An 18,804-nucleotide genomic window follows, 5' to 3' on the forward strand; every position below is an offset into this window, starting at 1 on the left:
CTGCTTCCCACCCAGTCCACCTAAGGGTGTACCAGCTGGGGGCATAGAGATGTCTGGTAGGGAGTAAAAGATACCAAACTTCTGGGCAAGGTTTGAAAATAGAAGTTGTCCTTCCACTCAATAGCAGCCACCAAAAGCATGAGGATTTTTTTTAAGCTTTTTTTTTTTTTAATAATCTCTACACCCAACGTAGGGCTTGAACTCAGAACCCTGAAAACAAGAGTCAGATACTCTACCGACTGAGCCAGCTTGGCACCCTGGGAGGATGCCTTTACACACTGATATGAGTGATCACTCAAAATTCTAAAAGGATACAAAATATAACACATACATATGTTTGCTCATGTACACCTTCACTGTCTCTGGAAGAACGCATAAGAAAGTTATAAAAAGTTATAAAGATAGCAGCTGTCTCTTGGAGCAGAAATGAGTGGTCGGGGCATAGGTTGGCAGGAAGACTTCACACTAAATACCCCTTCGAGGCTTTTGAATGTTGAATCCCTTGAATGTAAGACTTATTCAAAAATACTTAAAATTTGAAAAGAACAATGCAGTTGCCACCCACATTGGGGAATTGCTTTACCCCTCCCCTCTCACCCAAGGGATTGAGGGAGAGCATACTTCCAGAATGATCTATCTAAAAATAAAACTGGTTCTATCATTCCTCTTTATGTCATTCCTTTGGTTAAAACCCTTTATTTTTTTTTCATTTTTTTAAAAGACTTCATTTATTTTTTGACAGAGAGAGAGACAGTGAGAGAGGGAACACAAGCAGGGGGAGTGGGAGAAGCAGGCTTCCCACCGAGCAGGGAGCCCGATGCGGGGCTCGATCCCAGGACTTTGGGATCATGACCTGAGCCGAAGGCAGTCGCTTAATGGCTGAGCCACCCAGGCCCCTCTGGTTAAAGCCCTTAAATGACACACAGCTGAGCATATTGTATAACTTCAAAAAAAGTATTTGTTGAATGAATGAGTAAATAAATGAACCAGTCCCCTTTCATTTCTTAATTTTTATGTATTGATATGGAAAAAATCCATGTTAAGTGAAAAAAGAATATTGCAGAATATTAAATCAAGGATGATCCCATTTTTGAAAAATAAGATAACTACACATACATAAAATTATATTGAATATTAGTATACTCATGTATATATTCATATATTAGCGTATACATGTACATGTACATGATTATTGGTCTAGAAAAAGAAAAAAATCTGGAAAGACCCCAAACTTGCTGGTTCTGTATCTTGATCTTAGTGACAATTACATGAGTATAAATGTGGGTAAAAATTCATCTATCTGTACTTAACAATTGGACATTTTCCTACATATATAGTTATAGCTCAATTTTTAAAAGGAAAAAAGTTATACCCCCAAATATTATTAGATGCCATCTTCTGGGCCAGTTGGGATGATGAGGGCGCTTCTGATTTCCAATGTATAGCTAAATATTTTACAATAAGCACACAAGAATGAATCCTTTTAAAATACATACCTTTTAACTCATATTTTATTTCAGATTCTTTAGCTTAGGATGCAAAGCCTTCTACTTCTTCCACTGCCTCCATCCTTCATTACAACCACATCAAACGCTTCACCTTCCCAAATATGTCATGCTTTTTCTTACCTCCAAGCCTTTACCTCTGCTGCTCTCTTTTCCTGAGACCCTTCTCCCACCTCTTTGTCTCCTCCCACCTACATAACCTTTTCCAGTCATTTAAGTCTCAACTGAAATGTCGCCTCCTCCAGGAAGCCTCCCTTGACCTCCCCACACTGGGTCAAATGCTGTAAAAACACCTTAGAGTTGACTCTTTTGCATCACCTGACTCACTTGTCCATCTCACCATCCAACGGTCAGCCTCCTCAGGCAGAGATTAGAGTGCTGGGGCCACAAGCCACAGACCATCTGGAGCCACCAGAAGCTGGAAGAGGTAGGGAAGAATCTTGCCCTAGAGCCTCCAGAGGGAGTGCAATTCCCTTCCTACTTTGATTTCAGCCCGATGACGCTGATTTCAGACTTCTGGCTTCCAGAAGAATAAGAGGGTAAATTTCTGTTGTTTTAAGCCACCAAGGTTGTGGAAATTTGTTACAGTAGCCTTAGGAAATGAACATAATTGATACCTCCTTTCTAGAAAACAGTTTGGCAAAACCAAATTATGAAGTTGGTTATGTGCTTAATGATGAGCCAGCAACTTCACTTGGGATAAACCCCGAAGAAACATTTGTTCACGCCCACCAGAAGACACGTGTAAGAATGTTCCTTGCAGCATTGTTTATACTGACAAAACCTGGAGACAAGTTACATGCTCATCCACAGGAGAACGGATCAACCATGGCATATCCACATCATGGAACAGTATGCAGCAGGAAAATGAACACACTGCGGCTATTTGTGACAACAAGCAAAACCTTCACACACCTAACGCTAAGTGGAAGAAGCAAGTCACACAAAAACATATGAACAGTATGATTCTGTTTACATAAAGCTCAAAAACAGGTAAAAGTAAACAATACATTGTTTTGGTGTTTAAACTATAAAGAAAAGAGGGGAATAATTAAAGCAAATTTCCAGACATTGGTTACTCGAGGGAAGAAAGGGTCTGCAGTGGGGTAGTGGAACATACAGGACGCTTCCAGAAGGTGACCATGTATTTTGTTGCCTTACTGGCGTACTTTGGAGGATGAGAAGAGGGTGCTAGTTATAATTATGGCAGAAAACAGGTCCAAATCTAAACTGTCCCAAACAAACCAGAACATAAGATCACCCTACTTCTGAGACACAGATTTTATTTCATGGCCTGGTTGGGGTGGATATGGGTATTTATTAGCGCTTTTGAGACTGGACAAATACATTTTCTATATATTACATATTTCAGAATCACTTTTTTTCAACCAAATAAAGGAATAAAGTGGGTTCCAGAATCAGTTCAGTTTTCAGTAGCAACTCCAGATACAGAAGCAGACTCTTGACTGAATTCAGCAAGCAGAAAGGGAATTTATTACAGGGAGAGTGCTGAGCTCACACACTTGCCAGGCAGGCTGGAGAAAGAGGTCAGAAACCAGGCACAAACAGAAGGCAGGCACACAGCAGGGCCCACGGCCAGAAGCTTGCCCAGACCAGGCTGCCGAGGACACACAGCTCCTCCCACTGCGGCTGGTGCTGCCCACCCATCCAGGCTGGGCCAAGGGACGCTCCCGCCAACCTCCCTGCTACTGCTCTCCCTGGAGCCCAGACGGTGTTGCCGCTTCTACACCACCCGCACCACCACCTTCTACACATCCCTAAATGTCTCCTTGTCCCTGCTGCTTTGCCGACTCCACGGTCAAACCGTCAGTGGGTGCATCTGACTGGTTGAGGCAACTGTCAGGGATGCTGAGAAAGTGAGTACTGGCCAACTTCCTTCCTTCCTGCCCCCAGGAGAGCCAGTATCTGGGGAAGTCCCAAATTCAGGATGAGGGTGCAAAGGCTCAGCAGCTGAAAAATGGAAAGCCCACGATGTTTGCGAGGTGCGTCAGAAACTAGGGATAGACGCCAAAATGGATCCAAAAGGATCTAGAGGGTCTTAAAGGTGGCCGAGTTCTGGAATTTTAGAATTCCTCTCACCGGCAGGGCTCAGGTTAAGACTTAGAATGAGGTTTCTGAATTTAACACCTGAGTTGGTGTTAGGGTTATGGTTAAGAGAAGTGGCCAGATGCATTGAAAAGAAACAGCGATTTACCAACCTCCCCCCCAATCCCTGGACCCTGTTTCTAGACCAACTGGATCACTGATTGGATCAGCCATGGTCACCTGATCCAAAGCTAGTTAACCCATTGGCTGGACAGTAAGCAATTAGAGACTGTGTCTCCAGCAGGTGCTCCCAAACTTCCTTAGTGGGCGCTTTGCCTATTGTCTCTGTCCTTTTTTTTTTTCCCCTGTGACAGCCCTAGGCGAAAAGAAATACCTAACAGTTCCGTTTATTAAGTAGCTAGCTCCGAACAATTTAGTAAGTCTTTATGGCCTAATAACTTAGACTTTGAAAAGATAAATTGAAAGAAAAATTTTTTATTTCATTCTTAAATAACCACAATTGCTGTCTAATGGGATGGATGTGCCTGTTGGGGCACTGCACGAATTCTCAAACCTTGGAAGCAGATTGGGTTACACCTTCTTTCCTGTTCCAGGTTGATTTTCAAGTAGTAATTGCTTTTTATTACAACAGACACGGAAAATCCACCTTGCAAAGATATGACATCATGGAAAGGAATGTCGGGCAATCTCATGCTGAAACTAGCTTGAGCTACCTTGAGCTTAGTAGCTCCAGAGGCATCGGAGAGATGTCAATTATCATTGTATTTGCCTTGAAAATGTAAAATACGCCGTGGTGCCCCGTGAGTTTGTTGCAGAGCCTCTGGGTGCCTTGGCACACAATCTGAAAATTGCAGCTCTAAAGCATAAACTAAGAAAGGCAGGAGCTTGTCAAATCAGGGTAGGGTCAGATGTTTTCATGCTGACAAATAATCAGAGAAAACTTATTTGCAAAGAGAAGAGGAAGAATCAAAATATAGACAAGCCAATAGGCCACGGAAAGCAGTCACCTGATGCAGTGCCGCCTGCTCCTGGATTTCATCATCTCGGCCCGGCATCCATGTCTGACCTTGAGCTCCTGATCTGTTGCCCTAAACTAGCCCCTCCCACCATCTTTCCCGGATTCAAGGAGTGGTGAGAGCTCCAACGTTTCAATGGCTCAGGCCAAAATTTTGGATCATCCTCTCTTGTCCTCTTTGGGTCATCCTTAACTCGCTTATTCTCTCACATCTCACACCCGATCCAATCCGTTAGCAAATCCCGTCATCACTTGCCTTTAGCATATATCAAGAATCTGACCACTGTTCCCTCTCTCTATGCTATTGACACAGCCACCATCACCTCTCATCTGGAAAGTCTGTGACCAACTCACTGCTTCTACCTGGTCTATTCTCAGCCCAGCAGCCAGAGAGATCCTCTTTTTGTCTTTATTAAAACATTTTTTAAATTTCCTATTTCATCATAATCATATAGGTTAATTTTACATTCTATTTCATAATATATATGCCTTTATTTTACTATTAAAGTCATACTGTTTAGGGGCGCCTGGGTGGCTCAGTTGGTTAAGCGACTGCCTTCAGCTCAGGTCATGATCCTGGAGTCCCGGATCGAGTCCCGCATCAGGCTCCCTGCTCAGCGAGGAGCCTGCTTCTCCCTCTGGCCCTCCCCCCTCTCATGTGCGCTCTCTCACTCTCTCAAAATAAATAAATAAATCTTAAAAAAAAAAAATAAAGTCATACTGTTTAAAAGTTAACAATAGAAAATTTATATATATATAATTTATATATATTACCTATAATCAATATTGCTTATTTGATATTTGGGGGTTTTTTTAATTAAAATTCAATTAATTAACATATAATGTATTATTAGTTTCAGATGTAGAGTTCAGTGATTCATCAATTTTATATAATACCCAGGGCTCATGACATCATGTGCCCTCCTTAAATGCCCATCACCGAGTTACCCCATCCCCTCTCCCCTCCAGCAACCCTCAGTTTGTTTCCTGAGACTGAGTCTCTTATGTCTTGACTCCCTCTCTGATTTTGCCTTGTGTCATTTTTCCCTCCCTTCCCTTATGATCCTCCGCTTTGTTTCTTAAATTCCACATATGAGTGAGATCATATGATAATTATCTTTTCTGATTGACTTATTTCACTCAGCATAATACCCTCTAGTTCCATCCATGTCATTGCAAATGGCAAGATTCCATATTTTTTATGGCTGCGTAGTATTCCATCGTGTATCTATACCACATCTTCTTTATCCATTCATCTGTTGATGGACATCTGGGCCCTTTCCATAGTTTGGCTATTGTGGACATTGCTGCTATAAACATTGGGGTGCAGGTACTCCTTCAGATCACTACATTTGTATCTTTGGGGTAAATTCCTAGTAGTGCAATTGCTGGGTCATAGGGTAGCTCTATTTTCAACTTTCTGAGGAAACTCCATACTGTTTTCCAGAGTGGCTGCCCCAGCTTGCATTCCCACCAACAGTGTAGGAGGGTTCCCCTTTCTCTGCTTCCTCACCAACATCTGTCATCTCCTGACTTGTTAATTTTAACCATTCTGACTGGTGTGAGGTGGTGTCTCATTGTGGTTTTGATTTGTATATACTTGATGGCAAGTGATGTGGAGCATTTTTTCATCTGTCTGTTGGCCATTTTATGTCTTCTTTGGAGAAATGTCTGTTCATGTCTTCTGCCCATTTCTTTGATTGGATTATTTGTTCCTTGGGTGTTGAGTTTGATAAATTCTTTACAGATTTTGGATACTAGCCCTTTATCTGATAAGACTTTTGCAAATATCATCTCCCATTCTGTCAGTTGTCTTTTGGTTTTGTCAACTGTTTCCTTTGCTGTGCAAAAGCTTTTTATCTTGATGAAGTTCCAATCGTTCATTGTTTTGCCTTTGTTCCCCTTGCCTTTGGAGATATGTCTAGCAAGAAGTTGCTGCAGCCGAGGTCACAGAGGGTGCTGCCTGTGTTCTCCTCTAAGATTTTGATGGATTCCTGTCTCACATTTGGTTCATCCATTTTGAGTCTATTTTTGTGTATGATGTAGGAAAATGATCCAGTTTCATTCTTCTGCATGTGGCTGTCCAATTTTCCCAACACCATTTGTTGAAGAGACTGTCTTTTTTTCTATTGGATATTCTTTCCTGCTTTGTCGAAAATTAGTTGACCATAGAGTTGAGGGTCCATTTCTGGGTTCTCTGTTCTGTTCCATTGATCTATGTGTCTGTTTTTGTGCCAGTACCATTCTCTCTTGATGATGACAGCTTTGTAATAGAGCTTGAAGTCCGGAATTGTGATGCCACCAGCTTTGATTTTCTTTTACAACATTCCTTTGGCTATTTGGGGTCTTTTCTGGTTCCATACAAATTTTAGGATTTTCCAGCTCTGTGAAAAACGTTGATGATATTTTGATAGGGACTGCTGTGAATGTATAGATCGCTCTAGGTAGCATCAACATTTTAACAATATTTGTTCTTCCAATCCATGAGCATAGAATATTTTTCCATTTCTTTGTGTCTTCCTCAATTTCTTTCATGAGTGTTCTATAGTTTTCTGAGTAAAGATCCTTTGCCTCTTTGGTTAGGTTTATTCCTAGGTATCTTATGGCTTTTCGTGCAATTGTAAATGGGATCAACTCCTTAATATCTCTTTTCTGTCTCATTGTTAGTGTACAGAATTGCAACTGATTTCTGTGCATTGATTATATCCTGCCACTTAGCTGAATTCCAGTATGAGTTCTAGCAATTTTGGGGTAGAATCTTTTGGGTTTTCCACATAGACTATCATGTCATCTGTGAAGAGTAAGAGTTTGACTTCTTTTTTGCTGATTCAGATACCTTTTATTTCTTTTTGTTGTCCAATTGCTGAGGCTAGGACTTTCTGGTACTAGTTGAACAATAGTCGTGATAGTGGACATCCTGTCATGTTCCTGACCTTAGGGGAAAAGCGCTCAATTTTTCCCCATTGAGAATGATATTTGCTGTGGGCTTCTCATATACGGCTTTTATGATACTGAGGTATGTTCCCTCTATCCCTACACCGTGAAATTTTAACCAAGAAAGGATGCTGTACTTTGTCAAATGCTTTTTCTTCATCTTTTGAGATGATCATATGGTTCTTGTCCTTTCTTTTATTTATGTAGTGTATCACATTGATTGATTTGCAGATGTTGAACCATCCTTGCAGCCCAGGAATAAATCTCACTTCGTCGTGGTGAATAATGCTTTTAATGTACTGTTGGACCTATTGGCTAGTATCTAGGTGAGTATTTTGACATCCATGTTCATCAGGAATATTGGTCTACAATTCTCCTTTTTGATGGGGTCTTTTCTGGTTTGGGGATAGGTAATGCTGGCTTCATAGAAAGAGTTTGGAAGTTTTCCTTCCATTTCAATTTTTTGAAACAGCTTCAGAAGAATAAGTATTAATTCTTCTTTAAATGTTCTGTAGAATTCCCCTGGGAAGTCATCTGGCCCTCGACTCTGGTTTATTGGGAGATTTTTGATTACTGCTTCAATTTCGTTGCTGGTTATGGGTCAGCTCAGGTTTCCTATTTCTTCCTGTTTCAGTTTTGGTAGTTTATACATCTCTAGTAATGAATCCATTTCTTCCAGCTTGCCTAATTTGTTGGCATATAGTTGCTCATAATATGTTCTTATAACTGCTTATATTTCTTCTGTGTTAGTTGTGATCTCTCCTCTTTCATTCACGATTTTATTTATTTGGGTCCTTTCTTTCTTCTTTTTGATAAGTCTAGTCAGGGGTTTATCGATCTTATTAATTCTTTCAGGGAACGAGCTCCTAGTTTAGTTGATCTGTTTACTGTTCTTTTGGTTTCTATTTCATTGATTTCTGCTCTAATCTTTATTAATTCTCTTCTCCTGCTGGGTTTAGGCTTTATTTGCTGTTCTTTCTCCAGCTCCTTTAGGTGTAAGGTTAGGTTATGTATTTGAGACCTTTCTTGTTTCTTGTGAAAGGCTTGTATTACTATATACTTTCCTCTCAGGACCGCCTTTGCTGCATCCCAACGGTTTTGAACAGTTGGGTTTTTATTTTCATTTGTTTCCATGAATTTTTTAAATTCTTCTTTAATTTCCTGGTTGACCCATTCATTCTTTAGTAGGATGCTCTTTAACCTCCATGTATTTGAGTTCTTTCCAAATTTCCTCTTGTGATTCAGTTCAAGTTTCAAAGCATTGTGGTCTGAAAATATGCAGGGAATGATCTCAATCTTTTGGTACCGGTTGAGACCTGATTTGTGACCCAGGATGTGATCTATTCTGGAGAATGTTCCATGTGCACTCGAGAAGAATGTGTATTCTGTTGCTTTAGGATGGAATGCTCTGAATATATCTGTGAAGTCCATCTGGTCCAGTGTGTCATTCAAAGCCCTTGTTTCCTTGTTGATCTCCTGCTTCAGTGATCTGTCCATTGCAGTGAGTGGGGCATTAAAGTCCCCTACTCTTATTGTATTATTATCAATGTGTTTCTTTACTTTTTTTATTAATTGGTTTATATAATTGGCTGCTCCCATGTTAGGGGCATAAATATTTACAGTTGTTAAATATTCTTGTTGGATAGATCCTTTAATTATGATATAGTGCCCTTCCTCATCTCTTATTACAGTCTTTGGTTTAAAATCTAATTTGTCTGATATAAGAATTGCTACCCCAGGTTTATTTTGATGTCCATTAGCATGATAAATGGTTTTCCACCCCCCCACTTTCAATCTGGAGGTGTCTTTGAATCTAAAATGAGTCTCTTGCAGACAGCATATTGATGGATCTTGCTTTTTTATCCAATCTGATACCCTGTGTCTTTTAATGGGGGCATTCAGCCCACTTATATTCAGAGTAACTATTGAAAGATATGAATTTAGTGCTATTGTATTACCTGTAAAGTCACTGTTTCTGTATATTGTCTCTGTTCCTTTCTGGTCTGTTACTTTTGGGCTCTCTCTTCACTTAAAGGACCCCCTTTAATATTTCTTGCATGGCTGGTTTGGTGATCACAAATTCTTTTAGTTTCTATTTGTCCTGGAAGCTTTTTTTTTTTAAGATTTTATTTATTTATTTGATGAAGAGAGAGAGAGAACAAGTAGGCAGAGAGGCAGGCAGAGGGAGAGGGAGAAGCAGGCTCCCCGCTGAGCAGGGAGCCCGATGCGGGGCTCGATCCCAGGACCCTGGGATCATGACCTGAGCCGAAGGCAGCCACTTAACCGGCTGAGCCACCCAGGCGCCCCTGTCCTGGAAGCTTTTTAATCTCTCCTTCTATTTTGAATGACAGCCTTGCTGGATAAAATATTCTTGGCTGCCTGTTTTTCTCATTTAGCACCCTGAATATATCATGTCAGTCCTTTCTGGCCTGCCAAGTGTCTGTGGATAGGTCTGCTGCCAGTCTAACGTTTCTACCCTTGTAGGTTATGGACCTCTGGTCCCGAGCTGTTTTCAGGATTTTCTCTTTGTCTCTGAGACTTGTGAGTTTTACTATTAGATATCAGGGTGTTGACCTATCTTTATTAATTTTGAGGGGGTTCTCTGTGCCTCCTGGATTTCGATGCCTGTTTCCTTCCCCAGATTAGGGAAGTTCTCTGCTATAATTTGCTCCAATACACCTTCTGCCAGAGGGATTCTCTTAAAATGTAAATCAGTTCTAGGCTCTGAATCCTTTGATGGCCCCCATCTTGTTCAGAGTCAAAGCCAAAGCCCTTAACATGGCCATGCAGGCCTACAGGAGTAATAGCATCTGCTGCTCTGGCTCTCACTCCCTTCATTCCAGCCACCCCAGCCTCCTCGCTGTTCTTCAAACATGTCAGGCACAGTCCTGCCTCAGGGCCTTTGCACTGGCTATTTTCACTGTCTGGAACATCGTTCCCCAAATATCCTCATGGTTTCCTGCCTCACTTCCCTCAGTCTTGGCTCAAATGTCACTTTGCCAGTGAGTCCTTTGCTGACCTCATGTATAAAACAGAAAGAACACCCCCTCCTCACAGCACTCCCTGGCCACTCACTTTTAGAAGGGATCACTGTGGGACCTGACAGACTCAAGTGAACTCATGTACAAAGAAGTATATTTAAATAATACATTTTTTAAAACAAATATTTATTGTGCAATCTATGTGCCAGACATTAAGCCAGGTGCTGAGGGTAAAATGGCTGCTTCAGTTCAAAGGAGGCCATCTCAAATCACCTACAATCAGTGTCTTGGACCATGTTCCCCAGTTAACTATGCTTCTCTATTCAGGAAATACACTAGGAGTTGCTTAGAACTGCCTGGGAAGCCTAAGTTAGATTGCTTGGGTGAGGCCCCACCCCAAGCACCATTCTAAGCCTGGAACCTGCATTCACCCTGCCCTGCCCTGCATGTCCAGCTGCCATTCAGCACTGTGGTGGTGAGGCTGGCCCAGGGAAGTGCTCAACTCCTTTAGTCTTTGGGCTGACAGGGAAATCCCAGGGGTGGGCCGCCAGGGGCATGAGTAAGAACACAGTCCAGACCATGGGTGCAACTCGATTTTAACTTGCAATATATTTAGACATATGGTATGTGGGCCTCCATTTGTACTCTTATTTCAATATTTTACACAAGATCTAGATTCTGGTACAGGAATGGCAAATAATGGCCCCCATGACTGTCCCCTCCCAGACCATGGCAGACATCAATAATGGATCACAGCATTCCTTCTCCCTGAGATGTGGTTTCAGAACTCCTTCACACACAGCACTCTGGGAAGCCACTACTAATTGTCCATCAGCATGAGAGGTGCAAGGGAAGTGCATTCCCTGTTCTAGCACTTTCTACATGGCAGTCCACTCTGTGCACCCCCATTGTTTATCAAGAGGCCTTGTTCTTGTCCAGAAACTTTTCTCTCCTGTGAAAAAGAAGCCACTGATGCTAGATGTTTGTGGAAAGTAGATAAACACTCAAATGCTGTCTTTGGTTGCTCCTCAGAAGGTCCTGATATTCTATGGAGAAAAGAAAAAAATGAATAAAATAATTTCCCGTTTGGGGAGCAATTACTTACATCAAAACCATTTTTTAAAGCCCACTCTTTCCTCTGGAGAGATTAATGTTTTGCATTAAGGCCTGCCACAACACATTCTGACTCCCAAGATTTTTTGGCAGAACAGAAAATCCTGATGGCTCTTTTTGTTTGAATGGTTTATTTTCTTCTTGCGGATCTGTTTCTTTGCCTTTTTCCCCTCTGTTTGTCTCATTCTCTGTCTCTTTCTAGTCTCTGCTCTGTATGTGTATTTGTCTTTGCCCATCTCAATCTCTCTGTGCCTTTCCACCTCTGTCCCTCTCTTCCTCAGTGGCCGGGCAGCCCATCTCTCTATGTGAATCTGTCACTTGGGGTATGTCTGAGTGTTTGTGTGTCTGTTTCTTTGTTTCTGCCTCTGCACGTGGGTCTCTCCATTCCCAATCTTTGTCTCTCTCTCTCTCTCACTCTTTCCAGTCATGTCTGACTTTCTCTGTGTGTCTATCTCATCTTTTTATCTCTTCCTGTGTTTATGTCTCTGTCTCTATGTGAATTTCTCTATCTCTGTCAGTGTTTATCTCTCTCCATCGCCCTGCTTGGTCCCCTCTCCCTCACTCTCTTTCTCCCTCTTCCCCCCACCCCCCATCTGCTTTCCTCCCTTTGTCTTTCTGTCCAACTCTGCTTGCTTATATCTGTCTCTCTCTGAGTATCTCCATCTGTCAGTCTCTCTCTCTGTCTTTCAATCTCTCTCTCTCTGCTTTCTCCCCTCCCCCTTGCCTCTAATTTACCCATGTTTCTCTTTTTATTTTTTCCTTTTTCCTCCTCTAGAGCCCTAAGTTTGAGTCCAGACAACAAAACAGTGACTGTAAAGTGAAAAGTCACACAGAGGTTTCCAGGCCACCAGATGTGCAGCATATTTAGACAGAACAGCTGGATAATTTAACAACTTCCTTGCCCCCCCCCCAATCCCCGGAAGGTCGGCCGCCAAGGCATCTCAGACAGCCTGTCTATGTGAGGACATACGCATGTATGCGCCAGACTATTCCCTCCTGAGATTCTGTGCAAAAGTCACCATTCTCTCGAAAACCCCACGTGTATTCTTTAATGTGATCAGATTCAGATTTCCCTCCCTACAACCTCCTTCTTTTTCCTCCTCCTGGATAGTCTGGCTTAGAAGCACGGTGCTGTTTGTTGAAGCATCCCAAAGATCTTCCACTTACGTCCTATGATCTTCATCGTGATCTCATGAGTGAGGTGTTTGGTACGATAACATAAAAAGAGGTAGCAAAGGTCTAAAGGAAGCCCTAGAGAAAGCTGGCAAGAAAACCCTCAAAGGCAGGGCACTGTGTTATTCTTGGCCCGATTTTACTGATGACGAAACTGACAGGCAAACTCCAGGTCCAGAATCTTAACAGAACTAGTGCTCAAAACCAGAACGTTCAGCTCCCAGCATGCAACTCACCTCCCAGCACCACAGAGCAGCAAAACTGGGCGAGACCCACAGATGGGGCAGTGTGGTACAATGGGCATCGCCTCAGGCTCTTGCATCCAGCAGACGGCCCTCAGCTCAAATCCCTCCTCTGGGACTTAGGAGCTGCCTGGTCTTGGGCAAGCCTCTGTTTCCTCATTTGTAGAAGGGAAATGATAATAGCATCTGCCTCAGAGGGATGTTGTGAAGATCCAGTGAAATAAAACATGGAAAGTCTCTGGATGGGGATAGCAAGTACTCAAATATATATAATGCTGTTGTGAATATTAGAATTAGTATTCATATAAAACTGAGGCCCAAGTTCACACAAACTAGTTAACGGCAGATCCAGACTCCGCACCCGGATCCTGCAGCTCTCACATCAGTGTATCCGCACGAAGGGAGCTTCCTGCTACCTTCTCCCAACCAAAAAGCACAAAAACATTTTTTGAGCACTTCCTCTGTCCCAGGCACGATCACAACACCCTACACATGTTCACTTCATTTAATCCTCAAAACAACCCAGTGACACACGCCCCCTTATCATCCCCACTTTATTAAGAAACAGGCTCAAAGAGTGTAAGAGACGTGCCCCAGGGGCGCCTGGGTGGCTCAGTCGGTGAAGCGTCTGCCTTCGGCTCAGGTCATGTTCCCAGGGTCCTGGGATCGAGCCCTGAGTTGGGCTCCTTGCTCAGCGGAGAGCCTGCTTCTCTCTCTCTCCCTCTGTCTGCTGCTCTGCCTATTTGTGCTCTCTATCTGTTAAATAAATGAAAATCTTAAATAAAAAAAAAAGAGAGAGAGAGAGAGAAAGAAACTTGTCCCAGGACACACAGCTGGTAGGTGGCAGGGCCGGCTGGTACCAGAGTCCCCACACTTGCCCTGTTTTCTGTTCAAATTCTTAGAGATTTACCCCAAATCATGGTTACATTCCTTTACCTTTCTCTCACCTTTTGCTTATATATAAGTAACACATGAATACATTCTCAATGGAAAAAATCGGGGGCATTACTATAAAGTCTGCTTTGATATTATCCCTAAGTTCCACTCTTAACAACCCGGTAAGAATCCTTCCAGACTTTTCCCTGCACATCTGCATATGCATGTACTGCTGCTTGTCAAACCCTTTTTGCTGGGTCTCTAGAAAACAGTAGTTGAGGTAGTGACCCTGAGACTGAAGGAAGGTGGTGGGGCCTGGAGAGAGTCTCACTTTCTGTTTTCTAGAAATCGGTTACCTATAAATATTCTGAAAGCTTCTGGCAGGTTGACTTGGCCAAGGTCCCAGCAATCTGGATGCATAATAACGTTTCTTTGGTTCTACACAGAGACAGAACCAGAGAAGGATGGGTTTATCTTGTCCATATAGCAGCCACTCCCCACAGACAGTTCTGAGCCCTTGGATGTGGCCGGTCCAAACCGAGACATGCTGTCAGTGTAACATACACACTGGATTTTGAAGCCTCATGCATTAAAAAAGAGAGTAAAATATTTCATGAATACTTTTCTTTATACTGTTTACATGTTGAAATATTTTGGATATATTGGGTTAAATAAAATATAATATTAAAACTAATTTCACTTGTTCTTGGGGCACGTGGCTGGCTCAGTCGGAAGAGCATGGGACTCTTGATCTCAGGGTTGTGAGTTTGAGCCCCACACTGGGTGTAAAGATTACTTAAATGAATAAATAAATGAAAGCTTTAAAAAATAATTTAAAAAATTAATTTCACTGTTCTTTTCACCTTTTTAGTGTAGCTACTGGAAAAAATTAAATTCCATATATGGCTCACATTCTATTTCTAACAGGTGGTACTTTTCTAGACAGTTGATCAAGGAGACACTCTATTTTTTTTAAAAAAGATTTACTTATTTATTCTGGGGGCGGGGCGAGAGAGGCAGAGGGAGAGGGAGAGAGAGTCTCACGACCCCGAGATCACAACCTGAGCTGAAACCAAGAGTCAGATGCTCAACCCACTGTACCACCCAGGGGCCCCAAGATACTCTATTTTTTTTTTAATTACTGGAAAAAAGTAATAATAGTTAAATTGTGTTGAGTGCTCAGAGCCAAGTAGCAGACTAAACACCCCATCTGTCATCCTATCCATTCCTTCACATAGCTGTATAAGGTAAGCACTATTGTGACCTTCATTTTACAGAGGAAAAAACTGAAACTCAGAGAAGTGAAGTTATTTGCCCAAAGTCACACAAGCCAGCAAGCAACAGAGCCACAATATGAACACATCACTCATGGGATTAACCCTGCTCAGCAACAGATCAAGAAAACCCTTCGTTAGACTCACCTCAGAGTTAAGTGTGGCCAGAGGAGGCCTTTGAAAATTTGCTGGCATTGGGTAAAAGGCAGAAGGCCCAAGAGAAATGCAAGCCCATCTCACTGACAGGCTGGGTAAGACCTTCCTTAGAAAGTTTTCCCCAATATCTGTGCTTCTTTCTTCCTTTAGTAATAAAACCACACAAGGCCATCCAGAATAGAGATTACACTTCATCATAGCTCCACTGTAGCAAGATATAACCATATGATTACCTTCCAGCAAATGGGATGTAAATAGATGTATGTATAAGTTCTAGAAAGTATCCTTGAAAGTAGGAGACATACCCTTCATTTCCCCCTTTGCAAGCTCTCCATGGTTGAAATGCAGATGTGATGGCAGGTGCTATAGCAGCCATATTGTATCACAAGAGGGGAGGTACATCCCAGAAATAGAAGAAAAACAAGATGGAAGGAGCCTTGGTACTTAATAATTATAGAGCTGCCATTTAGCCCAAGGCTGCCTCTTTATACCTTTATATGAAAGAGCAATAAGTTTCTATGTTATTTCATAACTACTAGTTAGTATCTCGTTTATTAAAGCAACTAAACTTGTATTATAACTAATACGGAGCCAACACTCAGAGTGACAAGTGGTAGACTGAATAGGGTGGGGAAGAAAAGATCAGTGGGACTGCTGGGAGAGCTTGGTGGGAGTGTTAGACCACTTCGGATGGCACTGAAGGCATGAGAAAGGAGATGGCAGCTATGGAAATTAAAGGGTTAATGTCTCAGGACCATAAGCCACCATGCGGAATAAGCAGGGATGAGTTATCTCAATGGTCAAGCGAATGATTTTATAAATTGGGGTCAAGCTCTCTAAGCCTCGGTCTTCATATCTGTAAAATGGGTCGATAATGCTAATGCATGGGATAAAATCATAAAAAGGTATTACTGTGGGGATAAAATGAGACACAGTTCTTAACATGCTGCCTGGCCCATAGGAAGTGTACTGTACATAGTGGAGGTGGTGGTGGTGGTGGTGGTGGTGGTTGGAATTTCTTGCTCTGACTGGCCTGGCTGGTCTTCTAGCTCTCCTGCTACCGAAATGCCTTTCCACTGGTTGCCCAACAGGAGGCTGAAAGTGTGACAGCCTATTCATTTCCTCCTAGGTGGTACAACACCCTGCAGGAGAGGTTTTCAAAGACAACAATGTCTTAGCAAATGAAGCAGAGACCATCACAAGATCCTAGACTCCAAGCCTTCTATCACAACTCTATGTGACTTTTTGAGGTGTCTTCCTTGAAGGAAGACGTCCCTATTTTAAGTGCTGATGGGAGAGAACTTAATATTTGTGACCAAGAAGGCAGACATAATAAACTGTATTATAGTTCTCAATTTTTCACTCTTTCCCCTTTCCATGTAAAAGGATTGTATGTCACTGCCCCCACTTGGCCATATGACATGCTTTGGCCAATAGGATATGAGGGCGAGTGATGCACATCACATCCAGGAGAGAGTTTTAAGGGAGTGTTGCTAGAGTTTTCTCCTTCTTTCTGGTGGGCTTCCCTTCTGCCACAAGAATGGACATGTTCCTCAGGGCACAGAATGAGAAGGTGCACCGAGCAGAGCCCAGCAGAAGCACAGAGCAAGAAAGGTGTGTGTGTTGTAAACCATTGAAATCTTGGGGTTATTTGTTATGCAGTGAAGCTGACTTACACATTCACCTCCAGCTTCTGAGAAGGGTTGAGTCCTTTGGAGGAAGGCAGACCTGGGTTCAAATTCCAGCTCTGCCAAGTAGACGATGTTGAGTGCCATTGAGCAAATAAGTTACTTCACTTCTGGGAGCCCCATTTTCCTCATACATGTTATGGAAATAATAAGAGTGCTTCTACTTCATAGGTTATGGTGAGGATTAGATAATGCACACAAAGGCCTTGGTGTTGAGAAAGGGCTCTGTTCAGAGGAGAGAAAAAAGTCTGAGGCACAGTCTTTTCTCTTAGGTGGAAGGACCAGTTCAGCTGACATTTCAGATCCCAGGCCTGACAGATGCCTGATCCTGGGCCCCAAACTGGGATTGTCACCTCTCTGAGTCAGGCTTTGGCAAAGCACCCCTAAATAACCTGGAAAAAAATTATGTAAAATTTAGGTTGACAAGAACCCCAGAACAGCGGCTAGTTTAAGCTACATCAGCTTCCTTCCACCACCTTCCTCTTCCCAGCCTCGGATCTCTGAAAGAAACCCTCCCCCTGAAAACCCACAGCTGGGGGTGCTCTGGCTTGAACTCTGAAAACTCACAACAAATGGCAAATTCGTTTGCCAATCTTATCAATAGATGCCCTTCCTGTTAGGCTGTTTGAAAAGAGAAATTGGTCTCTAGTCAAAGTTTGCCTGCTCTTGGCTGGACTGGATGAACTTGAAGTTTCAGGCAAGTTTTTATGGTGTGGAAGTGGTCCATCTAAGAGGTCTGTGAAGATGCCATGTCACACTCATATGCACATACATACATATACACATGACAACATATACACTTGCACTCGAGAACTTTCCTTGGCAACCCGCAGATAACACAGTTCTCTCCCCACAGCATGCCCAGAGCATAAAAAAAAAAAAAAAAAACTTTTTTAAAATACAAAGTAGAATGTATACCATACAATTGATTTTGATTTAGCCAGTTCCCTGTTTAGGTGACCTCCAGGCTTTTTTCCTAAGTTGCTTGTTTTGTTTGCAATTACAAACAACGTTGATCTGTATAGGCAGTGTGTAGTGGTTAGGACTTTAGACTCTACTTAGCTTGAGTTTCCCCTAAAGAGACTCAGAGACAAGGATTCTACTGCAAATTATTTATTTGAGGGGTGATTCCAGGAAATATCAGGGAGGGAGTAGGAAAGGAAGGAAGTTAATAAAAGGGTACACTTCACCAAGCAAATTACCACTATGGGCAGCTGGGACTCATTCCTGCTGGGGAGCACTGGGAACCATAGAACATGCCTCAGAGTTATCCCAGAGGTGAGGGGGCTGGGGTATTTATCCAGAACAAGAACTCCTGTCAGTCATTGGCTGAGGGATGCTGCCACGCTAACTTCCCGGCACTTCTCGTTGGCCCCCACACTTGCTGAGCCAGCCCTGGTGGACAGAGCCAAGTCCAAGTGCTGGCAGTTAGGAGGTCTGGGACCCAATGGAGCCAGGTGAGGTGCCTAAGCTGCAAAATCACAGGAGGTACTTATTTTTGGGGTTGTGCAATTGTGGGGTGGGAGGTTTGAAGCAGCAGATGGGCTTGCACAAAAAGGTGATTGCTGGAAGGAGGTCAGGGAGGTGCTGACAGTGTCTGCTCTGGGCTCTGCGGCCAGGCTGCCTGGGTTTGAATCCTAGCTCAGCCACTCAAGGGCTACTTACTTAACTCCCCCGTGACTCAGCTTCCACATCTGTAAACTGGGTTAATTACAGTCCTTACCTCATAGGACTGTTTGGGAGGGTTACACAGGATAGTTCACATAAAACGCTTAGAACA

Source organism: Eumetopias jubatus, unplaced genomic scaffold, assembly GCF_037043125.1.
Source record: "Eumetopias jubatus isolate StellerSeaLion01/CBP00866 unplaced genomic scaffold, mEumJub1_p1.0 scaffold_16, whole genome shotgun sequence".
Lineage (NCBI taxonomy): Eukaryota > Metazoa > Chordata > Mammalia > Carnivora > Otariidae > Eumetopias > Eumetopias jubatus.